Source organism: Hyposmocoma kahamanoa, unplaced genomic scaffold (assembly GCF_003589595.1).
Source record: "Hyposmocoma kahamanoa isolate Upper Pololo Valley unplaced genomic scaffold, ASM358959v1 289, whole genome shotgun sequence".
In the NCBI taxonomy this organism is placed as follows: domain Eukaryota; kingdom Metazoa; phylum Arthropoda; class Insecta; order Lepidoptera; family Cosmopterigidae; genus Hyposmocoma; species Hyposmocoma kahamanoa.
The window spans coordinates 1,804,173-1,820,699 of record NW_020653777.1 but is presented as its reverse complement, the minus strand read 5'-3'; the positions used below and the strand labels follow the sequence as shown (position 1 = coordinate 1,820,699).

General features: G+C 34.9%; 1 long non-coding RNA gene across 1 annotated transcript; it reads right to left on the bottom strand.

The window, feature by feature from the left end:
* Nucleotides 1–188: 188 nt before the first annotated feature.
* LOC113229186 lies at nucleotides 189–12,808 on the bottom strand. The gene is made up of 3 exons (XR_003310386.1): nucleotides 12,630–12,808; nucleotides 7,393–7,445; nucleotides 189–5,002 (listed from the first exon to the last, which is right to left on the bottom strand). It is a non-coding gene; the product is annotated as an uncharacterized LOC113229186 (long non-coding RNA).
* Nucleotides 12,809–16,527: the final 3,719 nt, after the last annotated feature.

The following is a 16,527-nucleotide window of genomic DNA, read 5'->3' as shown; positions in this document are numbered from 1 at the left end:
ATAAATGATCCAAAGAATAAATTTAAAAAAAAACACATCCTCTTTCAAAAAGTATTTTTATTTTAGTAACAATATTTAATAAATGTTTAGCATTATTACATTTTCGCAACAACCACGTTCAAATGCATTTTACAGAAAAAACTTTGGCCTAAAATTATCATAATATTAGAACCTAAAAACTTTTATGACATGAATGGTTTTTTAAAATATAAAATTGAAAACTTTTTAATGCAATGATTATTTCATATGATATGTGTAATGCATTGTGCATAAAAATAATATTAATGTATTAGTATGCCTCGTAATACTCCCGCACAATTCCCAGTATTACAATACGTTCGTTAAAATATTTGTTACAACGTTGAACGGCGAGGCACTATAGGATTTTTGTTTACAACAAGCAGTTAAAACAAACTATGTAAATTTGAGCTTCGTCCTGCATAATATTTGTTTTTGTAATTCCACTTAAATATGTCATTATGTATTGCACATCCATTTATTGAATACGTGCTTTAATTTTTATATGCAATACCATATCGTGAATACTGTCATTCAAGCAAAATTACCATCTATACGAGTTACAGCCTAAGCTAATATTAGCTGACAATCAAGTCCAATCCTAAATGGGGCGATTCTTTTTTTTAAATACTGAATACTTACAGTATTTTCAAAGATACATCCAAAACACGACTAAAGCAAATATCGAGTACCAAAACTATTTTAAGTTTAGAATTTTAATACAATAAATACATTTTCCGATTCTTTTCAAATATTGTTTTTATTTTACACTTTTTTTAAATATTTGTCCTTAATTAGTTAATATTGTATACTCAAATGATGTAAAAATAATGTAAATGCAGTCGGATGACTTATATTGTCCCTTATACAACGGCATAACTTTCAATTACATCAAAAAATATTTATTTACAAGAACATTTCATTCAAGGTGGAACTGTGTAAACAACATTTTTACATCAATATTGTAAATTACTTTAAGTCGTGCTAAAGGGGGCGTATATGATTCACATTTGACAATGATTATGTACAAATGTTGCAAGACAACGTTGTAACGATGCAAAATGTTGCAATGAATGGCAATAGATGACATGGCCCCTGTTTAGTTTGGACGTATACATTTTACGTTTCTACGTCAGCGAAAGCGATACAATAACATTTCTTTATACCACGAACCTATGAGGAACAAACTATCAAACAGTAATATTTTTACCGTTACATAGATATAATTACTGGACTTGTGTTCCGTGTTGTACCAAAATTAGTTTGAAGGGTCACCACAGTTATTCACATGGAATCGGCAGAAAAATGTTAACGTCCATCAATAATGGCGCGTTTACACTAGGTCGACATGTCGCCTACGCGTGCCAACCGCGTGTAAACACTGGATCGTTTTTTTTAAACTAAATGGCATTAGTATACTTTGTGCACCGAGTCGTTTGACGGCCGTAGAAGGTGTAAGTCGGCGTTCCCGCCTTACCACGATGCGCGTGCTGAGGGCCGGGGAATATCTACCCACCCGATCCAGTATTGGCAAGTAGTTTCATTTCTTACATTTTTCGTAACTTATGACCCTCTCGCGCAATACTTAATAGCTTTTGTTTTTAAGACAGTTTTCGTAACCTTTGAGAACGATGAATTTAATATTTGTCTTTAAAAATCCTAAATAGTTACATAATGAACGCACCCAAATTAGATAATAAAATAACTCCGAGCTGGCGATGACTTATTAGAACTTTTCTTGAACGTATCTACTTTATTATTGTTAAGATTCACGCGTATAATAATTATATCGTTTACACTTGGAGTTTTTGATTAAAAAACGAAAATGTAACATTTGCACCAAAAATACAACTTTTTAGGTAAAAAAGCGTAATTTTTTACTTAAGGGCCCTGGCAACACTTCAACAACTTATCGAACGATTTGTTATGTAAACTTGTATTTATAATGATTTGGATATTTCGGCGAAGGTGGCAATCGACTAGGTATAAACATCGCAGAGATTGAATCGCCTTTCTTAGCGGAATTTTCTTACCGAAGAGGCAACACTCGTAACGAAAAAAGTCACAACTAAGCGTACTTTATACAGCACTTGTGCCTTTTTTCGTTCTGAGGCGACAGTCGACCTTGTGTAAACATGCCATGCGAAAAGGACGTTGCGCATTTCCTCGGACCGACGACGCTAAACGAAATGCGCCGAGTGGATGATGGATTCCGTAACAGTACAGCGCATATGTTACCTGTTATGTTTATTATTCATTCGTTACATAATTATTTAGTCAAGTTTTTTTTATTCGTATTGTTTGTTAACTTATGCTCAGGCCACACAGAGGCGGCGGTGGAAGTTTCCAGCGCGGGAATTTTATCTCTTATCCCACGGACTTAAAGCGTTTTCTAATAGGGTCCATACGATTCCGTGTCAATAAATGGGGTACTCCAAAAAGCATTGAATTTACTTTAATACAGTTCTCATTCGTGGTCTGTAAATACTGTGGTAATCTCCTAAAACTTGTCATGTAAGTACGTGTCTAGAAATTTCAGGCTCACGCATCAGGCTAGACTTAGCCTTAAATAAACACGTTGTTTCGTCAGTAGATCTTTGGCTAAAGGTCAATTTGTCCATTACACTTATACCTTGAAATTTAAGCGTTTCACATACACAACTACCTACGAATAATCAAACTTCTCACGCACATGGAGAAAATGGCTGGTATTTAAAATACACAAAACCCATTTCGAATTAATTCTCGTTTCCATTTTCAAAATTCCAAGCTTCGGAGCTATTCGGCGTTTTATTTCATTACAGCGTATTAATATCACAATGCAATTCTTGCTCTTATCATTTCGCTACTGCAATGAAAACTTTACCTTAGTCTATCAAACATAAGTTCAACTTTCTCTTACATTTCCTCAGTGACGTTCTATATTTTAATTGCAGCATTATTTTCTTTACATGTTGGTATCAGAATGTCGTAACCATATTTTGAATTATATTCACCTGTTCCATAAAATTCGAATGACACCGAATCTTGGATTTAAAAACCGTATAATTATTATTAATTGTGCAGTTAGCATTAGCCTTGCTTCGTCTGACACATAATTATCTATGAAATGTCAAGCACCGAACGTACAAGCGACTTATTTTTTGTTTGAGCACGTTTAAATTAGACGCTCGCAGAAACGGTGAGTCGCGCGTCTGTAGCACCACTATAAAATTTTACACAATTTCTAGAAACGCGTTTTATTTTATTACTTGACCACGATGGATGAAAGTCAAATAGACGATTTCATGAAAAATTTAAACGAACTGTATCTTGCAGCATGGAACTGATCAGAGATTGCAGTATCGATTGGAAAATAAATAGGTTTGAAACCATCGGTGGCGAGGCGTCCATATAACTCGATTTTCACCGGCTTGCTAAAATTTTCCACGTATTATCAAATACTACATTTTGTGCTAAATTTTAAGTGTACAATAAATTAACCAGTGAAATGAAGTGTACTAGTACCTTGTGTGCTAATAAGGTGTGATTTAGTGTCGCCAAGGCGTCATTTTTTCTTAAGGTAGTTGTTTCTTGTTTTGCTCCGGATTTACTAACAACAATTTTCACGCCTCGCCACTGGACACCATGTCTGCTAATGGAATAACCGGTCAGGTAAGTAATTTTTTATACGTTGTATGTGTAAAGTCTGTGTTCTAAGGTATCTGACCTACTAAATAATCTTTTGATTTTGAGCACAAAATAAGTAAAAGTAAGGCTTCTTCGTCAGAATATTTTTTTTTCCTTCGTGTTTTAATTCGTTAGAGTTTCCCTTATATTATTATAATTTTATTTCTTTACCTATGGCTGTTTGAATGAAGTACTATATACTATTAAATTATTAGGAAGAGAGACTTATTTTATCATGCTGTGTACACTATTTTTGGTACGTGGTCATGTCTATATATGAATCAAACCATGCGACGATTACAAATGGCGGAACATAACTAAGTGTTTGGTGGCCCGACTATAGCACTCCTACAAGCGCTAATTTGAACGCGCCTTAAAGTTTTGTACACACTATACGAGGCAATAACAAAATGGTTATCTATTCTCCATGACGTAAGATCATACAATTTATCGGTCTATTACACACGGCCTAAAATTATGTAAAGTTTAACAATATGATTATTTTATTATAAATAAAATAACATAAAAATAATCAAAAGAGGTCATCTTTCGTAATGATTGTCTAAAACATACATTTGTTAAAAAGTTATTGTTTTGCAGCTCACGCTACCATCACGTCCGTAATCTTAATATGTATAAAATAAAGTCCACTTTTCCATTTCGATAAGAACCGCGGGTGTAAAGACGGCATTAAACTTGGGCGTTATACATATATTTTTAAATAAAATTGAAAAACACAGACTTTGATTACATTATTAAATAGTATGCTGTGCAATGTTGTGCAATTGAATTTTGGTAAATATCGTAATTATTGAGCGTTATTTAATAAAAAGCAATGTCGTAATTAAAATTAAAATGCATTTTTTTATAGTATAATATAAAAATAAACTTTCAGTTTTCTCATATTCTTTGATTTAAATAAAATCGAGACTTAATCGCGAGTAAATATTTTATTTACCTGAACGTTTCGGACGCGTTGCAACGTCCACTATGGACAATTCTAGTGCATAAATAAATAATGAAAACTAAGGGCATAGTAAGAAAACCTCGCAGATTGCTAGAAGATGACATATACCTCTTCAGCCCCTTCGAGACCATAGACGTTGCAACACGTCCAAAACGTCGGGGTAAACAAAAAACGCAAATGAGTCCGATTTTTTTAAATCAAAGAAAATTGAATTTTTCATTTCACATATAAGAATTTCAAAGTCTGTTGTTTTCCATTTCACGCAATTTTGATTCACGTCCTTAGGTGTTCATTTGTTATCTTGAAGGCGGCATGAGTCGTGTTATTCTCATTTTTGTACGCGTTGCTCTACAACAATTATGTAGGTTAAAATTAAAAGTAAACATAACCAGCGCATTATAACTCAAGTGACGATTCTTTTATTTTCTAATCTTATATCGTATAATAGTGCAATCACGCGTAACTAACATTTGATTATGAGTCTCCATTTCGGTCATTTAGTCGCCAAATCACATCCACGGAAATGTCGGGGCAACCAAATAAGCGTTTTACGGGAATCTATTATCAGTCCGTAGACAACATAAATTAAAGCTTACTGTGCAAAACTGAAGTCGAAGCCATTGAAATAACAAAGTAATAACGTTAAATCCCACTCATGTGAAGTTTAATAATAATAATAACGCACACACTCAACATAGCCCCACACTAGGGAAAACCCTGTGTCGCGGGTGCCATTGGACACACACATAGACAACCACAAATTACAGCCAAACTCACGAGTGAAATAAATGTAGTCCATACAAACATTTCTCCCGGCCCGGGAATCGAACCTGGAACATCAGCGTGGCAGCCCGGCATGGTAACCGTTCGGTTACGGAGGCAGTTACTATGTTTTTTTTATGTAGGCATCAAACAAGCATACGGCCCGCCTGATTGAAAGCGGTTACCGTCGCCTATGAACGCTTGCAACACCAGGGGCGTCAAGAGCGCGTTGCCGACCCTTTAGGACCCTTCTCAAACCCCTTTCGAAGGACTCCATGCTGTATTTCTGCGGGAAAACCACCACAGGGAGTTTATTCCACAACCTAATTGTACGTGGTTTAATATTTGTTAATTTGTGTGGTGCAGATACGCGCCTTTACCAATACTACTTAACGGGGATGTGCACTATCCCAGACGATATCTAAAGTTATGTAATATGGTAATGTATTACTGCGTTCCGATTTGAAAGGGTAAGGGTGACAAGGGACTTGACAACTTATGTACCAAGTTGACGGGCGTAGTGGCAGTGCCCCTAAGATCTTTGCAGTTTAAAGCTCTGAGTGACACTGCAACTGCTATGTACAGGCGTGTCGCTTATCACCAGGCGCACGACTTGTTCGTCTCTTTCTCTATTGTGCACGAAGCAACACATTGCACCCATGGCAACCTTTAGCGCCCAATTACACGAGGAGAAAGCACGTATCTGAATTCTATTTACAACGCAACAGCACTTAAATTCGTCTGAATAATACAACCGCGCGGCCGCCGCGTAAGTTAAAACGTAAAAGCTAAACAAATAGAGCGCGTTTTGCCATGACAGTTAGACGCACGCGGACTCCGCTCGGTGATAAGCGCGATGAAATTCGTATCGAATATATGCGCCCTTATGATGACGGTGAAATTATTTATATTTTAATATAAACAGAATCGTCACTTGTTTTAATTAGGCGTACATATTTAAAAATAATACAAGATATAGATATTACACAAAAGTAACTCACACTATCACTTACACTACAATGACTAAACATACAGACTAGGTATTCTACCATTCTTTCAACAATTTTAACCAAACTTAATATAATTATTTGCATTAATTAACACTTAATGTATAATTGCATTGTTTTGCGATTGCACATTCATTTCCCAAAAACAGGAGGGTTGGGTTTTTGTCATTCAATGACTATATAAGTGCCGTAAAACAAATCCAAAAAGATCTTGGCAACACTGAGTTTAAAAAATAATAATTGAATGTAGGATGTGTAACTAGGACACTTATGCGAATAAGATACTATGTTACTCCAACAGGTTTTTGATCTACTTTCGTAACAGACGGATAATAAGGCCCATAAAGTAATTTTCTACCAAATCGCACCCGAGAACATTATTTAACACTAATAGCATATTGTAATTTTGGCTGAGAGGCGTAGAAAACAACTCAATGCTATTGGTGGTGTAACACTTGTACGCACCACTTTGGGAGATAATGGGCCTTAATTATAGAGCGTATAAATCCGTGAACTATTTTGGTATCTAATCTTTAATGTGGCCTATAGCCTGCAAAACTGAATGGAAATTGAAGAAATTTATGACAGAATTTATTCGAATGACAAAAACGAAAAGAGTGTAACAGGATAATTGGATAATAGACGGAATGGAGAGAAAGAGTATTTTTTTAAATTTATTACGAAAAATCGAAATAAAGAACTTTGTTTACCTAAACTTCATTTTAACTTTATTCTTTTTAACCGAAGATTACCAAGGACCGCAATAGTTTATAGCACGAATTTCTACGCTCTGCCGTCAGCTTACACCAACAAAAATAGAAACACCAATCTACATATTATTTCTTTTACTATATAAGGCCGACTCCGTTATATGAAACCGAGACACTTCAAAGAAACTCGCGACCTTATATAATAAAGAAATTCAACATTTTCTTTCTACATAAAAATAGTGACATAATATGAACTAACCTCGCTTGTTTGATCTTGGTTAGAAAAACCAGTCGCTATCGTCGAAACATTTCCTAAAAAATGTAAACGAAAGTTTTGTTCATGTCGGATTTGAAACAAGTAAATCGTATTTATTGCATGATGGGGTGCACGAAAGGAGCCTTCCCGCACGACATACCATTCAGTGTCATTTCCCAAATTGAATCAAACCCGGGACGTCTTCATCCAGGGCTTCAAGTCTGCTAATATCATCTCAGACAGAGTGTCAATGGCAAGATTTTGTACGTTTGGTATTCTGCTCAAAGTCAAGAATAGTCGATTGTCAGTGGCTCGATATATATTTTATCTACACACATATCATAAACTCTTTATAATGTGTTAAAAATCCGCAAATTACGATCAGTATAAAGGTAAACTGTTTTGTTAGAACAAATTTCTTATCTGTGAAAATGTTATTATTGCTTCATAATAACATCGAAATTCGATGTTATTATTACATTCAAATTTCGAACATCTCTGAAAAGCTAAACAATTTGATTGGACCTCAATTCTAACATGAGTCGAGATGAAGTTTCATTCAAAATAAAATGTCAATAGCAAACAATTTTGACAATTTCACATGTTACTTAATATCGAACGATATGATAGTTGGGGCCGATTCTCGTTTGTCTATGAATTAAAAATAAAAACTATGGTTGTGTGACGTGCTTGAGAAAAGTTTTTATTTGCCGCCATTTCGTGAGTCGCAACATGCGATTCCTGAGCACATCACAAAGAGAATTTATAATATGTGCGCAGATACAGCAGTGTATGTAACTGTACATTATTAGGCATTAAAACACTCGTGTGATGTGATAAACCTCGCTCGTACTATTATGCCTTTCATTATGTAATAGGCACATAAACTACTATAATTTTGACACTAATTTGCGCGTTAAACGAGACAAAAATTAAGTAGTTTAATAAGGCAACATCGATAGTTAATTATTGAATTACATAAGCGCCATTCCACTGACACCCTTTTGAGACTCAACTGCCATTCCAACTAGAATTTAGCACAACAACAAAAACAAAAAATATTATCATAATTGTAATAAAGTTTTTTAAAGCCTCAGTGGGACAGTATAGCCTGTTTTGCGCCACTGAGATCCAGATTTTTGGGTGCGCGTCTAACTCGTCTCTTCACCGACGCTTTGGTCTGCCGCATGGTCGTCTTCTATCTTTGGGGATCCATTCTGTGGTGGCCTTCGCCCACGACTCGTGTGATATGCGGCAGACGTGACCCACTCCACTAGTTAAACAACGATCGAACACTTAGAAAAATATTTACTTCGATCCGGTTAAATTCGAATCAACGTCTCCCGTTAAACCGTATCAGAGGCTATGCCAACTAAGCCACAGAACGAACCATTGAGTACATAACCAGAAATAGAGACGAAATAAGGGCCATCCATCCCTGGCAACTCATTAGGTACATTGGCCTTATATATTAACTCTCGTTTGCGCTGAAATCACAAATTAGAAAACTGAAACAGTACAGCGCCAACAACTGACCTGATTGTACGTCTCCGTATATTCCAAAAGTATTCCGTATTTATTGTAATAAAGATAATATCTCTAATAATGGGGGCTATTCCGTTCGGTAGTGTGGGAGAAAAAGCTAAAACATCTAATTACAAAACAAACGGAATCACATTTCATCGGTAATTAAATTTATGTATATTTTGCAATTTTGGTCCATTATTGCAAAGCTCGAGTTAAACTGATCCACTGAAGTGAAACAATTGACGATACCCGTCAATTGTTTCGAATTCGGGCTGGCCAATCGGAGCGCAGTTGTCACGGTAATAATTTGGCAGAATACTTTTCAAACAAATTAAATGACATTTCGTCTCTATTTCTGGTTATATACTCGATGGAACGAACCAACTGACCTCACGAATTTTTTCACGTGTTTGATGCAAATATTTGTTTTCTGTTTTTAACGATTTGTTTTTGCCGTAGCGCCATCTGTAGTAAATCTATGAAAATTTCTCTACCCTCAGCGAGGTATTATCATAATTGCAATGTAACCTTAGTGGAATCTCAGTGGAGTCGCAATGGAATTACTATTACTAGTGGTTTCAAAAAATTAGCAGACTTCGGACCCAGTGCAATTGACCTGAGGTCAAAAAGATTTTTGTTATATATATCACAATATAGCTAAAATAAGGTCCAAATTACACTCCCGGACACATAATTCGAGACACCTTGCATTTTCAGCATTCAATGGCCTAAGCTTAAACAATTTTACGCATTTATTTACTAATAGTAAAAGCTCCTTGTGAAAGAGTTCGTCCAGGGAAGTATCTACTGCCTACCTTTCCTATTTCGGTCGCCAAACAGTAACGTGAGAATTAATAAGATTAGAAATTTATTATTACAAAAATGCAGTAGTAAAACATGCTCCTCTTCAAAAATTTTTCAAATCCTAGCCCTAGCCCAAGCCCTTTCAACAAAAAACACCGCTACGGTATGTCGTTGTTGAAAATTTTGAAATCATAAAAACCGGGAAAAACTGTATTCTTCGATGCTCTTGCATCTATTCTCGATGTAAGGTGTTATTCAAATGTATTTTTTACAAAAAGCAACCCCTAGAGTTTCTTGCTCATTCTTCTCAGGGGAATCTGCCTTACAAATGAGCGGTAGAGTATAATCAGTATGACGCGATTTCAAGTGCTTACCTATGAAATGAAAATGATTTGAATTCGTTATCTTCAAAAGGTAACAATATTTTTGTATTCAAGTGTTTTAAGAATAAAAATGAAAGGTGGCTCTTTTTATCTGTCCGGGAATATATTTCTTTAATTTTATATGATTTTATACAAAAACCATTTGTTATTATTATTAATTTAAAGTGTATGAACGTTATAATATGAACATCAAAAAAAAAACCGTATAAAAATTTCAGTAACGAATACCACTATAACGATTTGACGAAATGTAACGTTATGTGTTATTAATGTTATAATTATAACTCTAGTGAACATCCAAAGTATATATTATTGACGTGAATAACGATGGTACAAAAATAACGTTACAATGTAACGTTTATTTCAAGTACCTCCTGCCTTGAGTTATCAGAGTCGAAGAAGAAACGAGCTTTAGTATAAAAAAAATATGAGTTTTTTTACGCGAGGATTTAGATCATACGATGGGAGAGATACACGGAATTATTTATTTATGAAATAATAAATAATTAACCAAGTTAATAAATACTCAATTAAAATAAAAATTTTCCGCTACGCCAATTTTACGCCGACCAAATACATCGGCGACGGCGGCGACGCGGCACACGTCTCTAATACCAAGTAATTGTGAAGTCAAATAGGAAAAACGCATTCAGAACTCGATACATTTATTACGCGACAACTCTGGTATTTGAGAACCGATTTTGATGATTCTTTTTTATTGGAAAAAGGGTACCACTTAAATTTGAAGAAAATATTCCACCTCTAAGGGTGGCAAACTAGGGGATGAATGACTTTTGAGATCGGTTTTTTTACTTACTTTTTTTTTGTACTTCATACTGAGATTATTGAACAATCGATATACGATCCCAATCGTCAGTTGTTTACAAAATTCATGTGAGCAAATCTGTAGGCATCTTAGTGTTTTTTTTTATTGTAAAGCTCGTCACAATCACTTGTAATTATTGTATATTATTATATAAAAAACACTGACCATTTTAAAGGAGCATACTGTATAATGGAAATAAAACATACATGTTCGGTTTTTTTCAAATACTTAACAAATAAATAGTTATGACGAAAAATTGTCCGAAAAATTGTGAACAATATTGACACCCGACAATTAACAGACACATTTGCTATAGCAACAACAACGGTGTGGGGCAGTGGGCGAAGTCAGCGCGCTAGTATTATTATTTGATGACAATAAAAGTGACAAACTAACGCGCGATGCGTTAGCGCAGTCGCGCGGCTGACGTCCTGACGCCTAGGCGTCTAGACAACTCGGCGCCGATTGTTCAATTTTGTTTACTATTTTGAGGTAACCACGCGTTAGATATTAATGGGAATTATTAACATAAAAAAATGGGGATTTTTTTTATTTCACTAATGTGTTCTATTACTGAATGTTATGTACTGGAAAAAAATTGGTCAGTCATTTTTTATCAGCCTGTATAATAAAAATAATTATTATATATACTGAAAACTCACTGCATAGGTACTACACAAGGTTATTTGTAAAATACTACCCACCTCGCCAGGCCTACGTGGGTAATATCATAAAGAACAACTTTTGTTCCATGACTTTTTAATAACTCGGCAAATTTTACTTTCATACAAAAATAAAAATATTTCAATAGATCGCTTTAAACGAATGATAACTCTGTGCGATAACAACAGAAAGTGGGGTTCGTCGTAGTACAGGCTGTCACGTTTGACCTTATTACAGATCTAAAAATTATCAGATAGTACAGCAAACCGTTAAGAATTAAAATATATATAATTGTATAACGTATAACTATGTATATATCTAGTTATGTAATATGCAATTGGGCACAAGTGACTACTATGGGAAACAAATCGCCAATGAGCCAGGGTGCGAAAACACAATCCCTGGTGTACAGTAGCAGAAGCTAGGTGGTGGGGGATGTAGAAGGGGAATTCGAGCTAAAACCGATACACTACAGGAAATCAAGTACGCTATTCTCAAATATTTAGGCTTCAAATAACGATTGAAAAGCTTAATTGGACGTAGTTAAGCAAAAAGGATCCAATCCAGAAAATTATCAAAAAATTAGTTATATATACCAAACGGTTCAGTCTAACCTCTTGGATCAGCAAAAAAAATCCAACATATAAACATAAATAAATATCTCTGGAGGTACATGACATTATAAGTTTTGAAAATAAAACAATAGTGAGAAACACTTTTAAACTTCAAACTGCCATATCTCGAAAGTGACTGGGTATGCACTGGATCCTTTTTGTTTAACACACAAGAACATAGAAAAAGTTAGCTATGCCAACTAAGCCACGGAACGAACCAGTGGACATTACGAATTTGTCTAGTTTCTTGTTTTTTAACGACTTTTTTGTTTTTTAGTAAATTTATTAAGTTTTGTAAAAAGTCAGGGAACAAAAGTTACTGTTTATAACGTTAGTAATATAGTCCTGCAAGGTTATTAGTACTTAACAAAGAACTCTGTATAAAAAGCAATCTACGCAAAATAAGAAGGAGGGTACAAGTACCGCCACCAGGCCGCCCGTTCGCTCTCCTCTTCCGTCGCTTCGGTCTCCCTTTCTTCTTCACCAGCGTTCTCACTGTCACGTTCCAAGTCAACCACGATCGGCTTGCTTAAAGTTCCGTCGGCTTTTTTTGTTATTAACAATGACGAATTCTTTTTCGTCAATGGCTTTTCATCTCTCGTTGGTTCCTAAAAAAAACAAAAGTGTTAGCTATTAGAGATGTGTAAGCAATGTTACAATTGTGATATCACGCGACAGGATAATGTGCCATCACACATCACTTTGGAAAATGAAGCGTTACTCGTAACATCACAAAAACACAAAATGGCGAGTGTTAAGAACACCGAGCTACGCACGAGAACACTCCGCGCCCCGCACCTCAACCGAGAACGTGTCACCGTTCCCCACAACCCGCACACAGCGTCGTACGGAGTTGCCGCGCAACGCGCCGGTCGCCTACTCGCGACACCTCTACTAGATAAGAGACTATTTAGGGCATAAGTAAGAACATTACGGCCAATAAACGTAGTAGTCAGTAAGCAGTTGAACAAGCGTTTCTTTCGATCCTGATCCCGAGAAGAGCAAGAACCTCAATAAATACAGTCCACCGAACATCTTAGATCCTACGAGAGCTAGAACACCAACAGCGGACTCTTGAAGTTACAAGTACAGTTTTTATAAAGATAATTTTTATTTTAAGTATATTATGAAGGAAATACAAAGAAAGAAATAGCGACGAAGAAAGTTAGAACTATAGTTCTTATTTGACACAAACTACAAATTTATCCTGAAAATTCCACTAATTACGAATTCAAAGTTTTTGTTCAGTGACAATAATGTGATTTCAGTGAAAGTGAAAACATAAATATTGGCTCACGCCGCTTAAAAGACTATTTAGAAAACCCAAACAAGAGATCTAAGTTATTTAAGGGAAAGTGAAAACAAAATGTATTAGAACTACAATGGAAAATATTTATTGAGGATCGCGATAATTAAACGAAGACATAGCTCAAAGGACTCGTATTCACGCCAAAATTCATAATTTAAAAAAAACTCGTAACATCACCCGACACAATATCGAATATATTAAATTTTATTTAAATACATTATTGCTGCACAATATTATTTTTATTTCTGTTACTTCATAAAACTTCAATAAAACATTTTTTCATCACACTTGCTCATAAATAGTAGGACTGCTTGGGGGCTAACTTGACAATAATGCCTCAAATAAAACCCAAGGGCCTTTTTTGTTTCCATTACAGCCATGGTAGGTAAGATTTTTTTTTTTAATTTGTAGCACGACATACTTCCTTACATAGGTCAGGTTTAACTTCAAGCAAGGAGGTTACTTAAGTTCAAAATTAAAACATTCGCTTAAAATGTTATCTAAACAGAAATTTTATTGCAGTTCAGACACATACTACTTAATTACTTATTATTAAGAATTTCTTAATTGATTTTAATTATTTTTTTTAGTACAAAAATTAACCTTTTTTTTACAATCCATCATGGCTGTATGCGTGTTTGCTTTTTACAACTTTTAAATCGAGTTTATTATCTATGACAGAATTTTAAAAAAAACAAAAACCCGCCATTTGCCAAATCCATAATTGTTGTGTTGTGAACCATATATTGTATTTATTTCCTCGCAAATGTGATGAAAAACATAGTATGTATCACGGTCGGTAAAAATAAATACAAAACTCGAGTTATTAAAGACACATTCTAATAGACACTAGAATCTATATTACCGTGTTTGCGTTATTTACCTATCTCTCTAGGAGTGATGGCAATATTACTAGCAAAACAAGCACGGAATAAAACACGAAAATTTTTAATATCTCTAGTTTTACCTTTAAACCGACGATATAATAGCACAGACATCTAAATAGACATCGCAAGTACCGCGATCTGTATGAAAACTAAGCGCGCCACATTTTTTGTACATCCGATGACATCGATGATGAGCGCTATTTGGTGATGGGAAACCTCCTTCGATTGATTAAATCGAAAACGCGGATGCAGTACGTATTAATAATGATTTTTCAAGTATTAGTTCATTATAAGAAGCCGTGAAATATTAATATACTAAAATAATACATGGCCGCTCACGAAACAATACGTGCGCAAGATTCGAGTAACACAAAGGGCAATGGAGCGCGCTATCCTCGGAATTTCTCTGCCGGACCACATACCCAATGAGAAATTCGACGTCGCACAAAGGTAGTAGACGTGGGTAACAGGATAGCCAAGCTTAAGTGGAGATGGGCGGGGCACTTGGCTAGAAGGGACGATAATACATAGCACACGCACACACTCAACATGAGATGGAAGATGGACGAAAGCCGTTACGAATGTTGGCCAAAAGACGCAAAAAGCCCGATGGATTGATGACAACAAGGCCATAGTTGGGAACCATTGGACACGACTCGCAAGGAACCGGAAAGAATGGCCCAGAAGCGAAGAGGCCTATATTCAGCAGTGGGTGGAAAAGAGCTGAAATGATGATGAAAAGAAAATAATACCAGAATAAGATAAATAATTAATACGTGTTTTTTTTTGAAAAATAAAACGTTCCGGAAAACTAAAAAAAAGCAATACCGAACTAAAATATTTTTATATTTTCTTAAGAATTATTATTCCTTTGAATCGAGAACTGTGTTACATCAAGTGCACATCACTAATCGTAAAATTTGACCAAAAACATGACGAAGCGGCCGTACCACGAAACCGAATGCATTATTATACGAAAGATTGGCTCGTTCGATATTCATGGCGTTAGAAGGTACACAAGAGTACCGCACCAAGTAAAAGCCGCAATGTATTACGAATCACGCGGCATACACTCGTATGCATATTTATTTTCTCGAAATTAATTCAAAATGTAAATAATTGATTTTAAAATAAATTTTGCATGTTCTGATTACAAAATTACCTAAGTGTGGAAGGAAACGCCCCTGTTTATTCACCTATTAATAGCTGTGGTGTTTTTGCAGCTAATAATAAACTATATCTCTGGAGTTACACGACATAATAAGTTTTGAAAATAAAACAAAAGTGAGAAACACTTTTAAACTTCAAACAACCATATCTCGAAAGTGACTGGATGTGCATTGGATCTATTTTGTTGAACTACGTCCAATTGTAATGCCAACAACAAATCGATTAATTACTTCTATGAATCGATTTGTTTAATGGAGTCATATTCATACTAGCGATTTTCTTTACATGAAAATAGTGAAAATACATAATCTATAAAAGCATACATTTCAAATTTCCGAAATCTTAATTTTAAAACCTCCTTCAAATCCTTATACTTAGATACTCGTTCGATTGCGATTGAAATTTTCGAATTACTAATCGATTACAAAAACTTTTATTGAATGAACCGAATGTTTTTTTTTCGTACAGTCCTATGCAACCATAGACTATTCACAAATCTATATTTGATTACTAACCTCACTATTGAACTAACATTTTTCAAATAAGATTTTAATATAATTATTAATACAAAGATCGAACACTCAGTTGGTATAGCGTCTGCCACGGTAAGCTAGAAGACGTCGGTTCGAACCGGCCGGATCAAAGGAGTTTTTTCTGAGTGTTCGATCTTTGTATTAATAATTATAACAAACTAGTGGAGTAATTTCACAAAAAAAAATTGAATATCAATTCAATAAAAATTTAAAAGATTAATATGTTATTCAAATGAATGTTGTTGGAAAAAGTGATGAGATATCAAGTCGAAATCTTCGAAATATACGTCAAAGTGTCATTTATACGATATATTGAGTGATTGCTTTAGAATTTTAACCAAACAGGTTTGTTTACTTTTTGTTTAGAATGGATTGGAACAGACTATAGGTACACTTGCGGCGTCTATTTAGATATAATATGT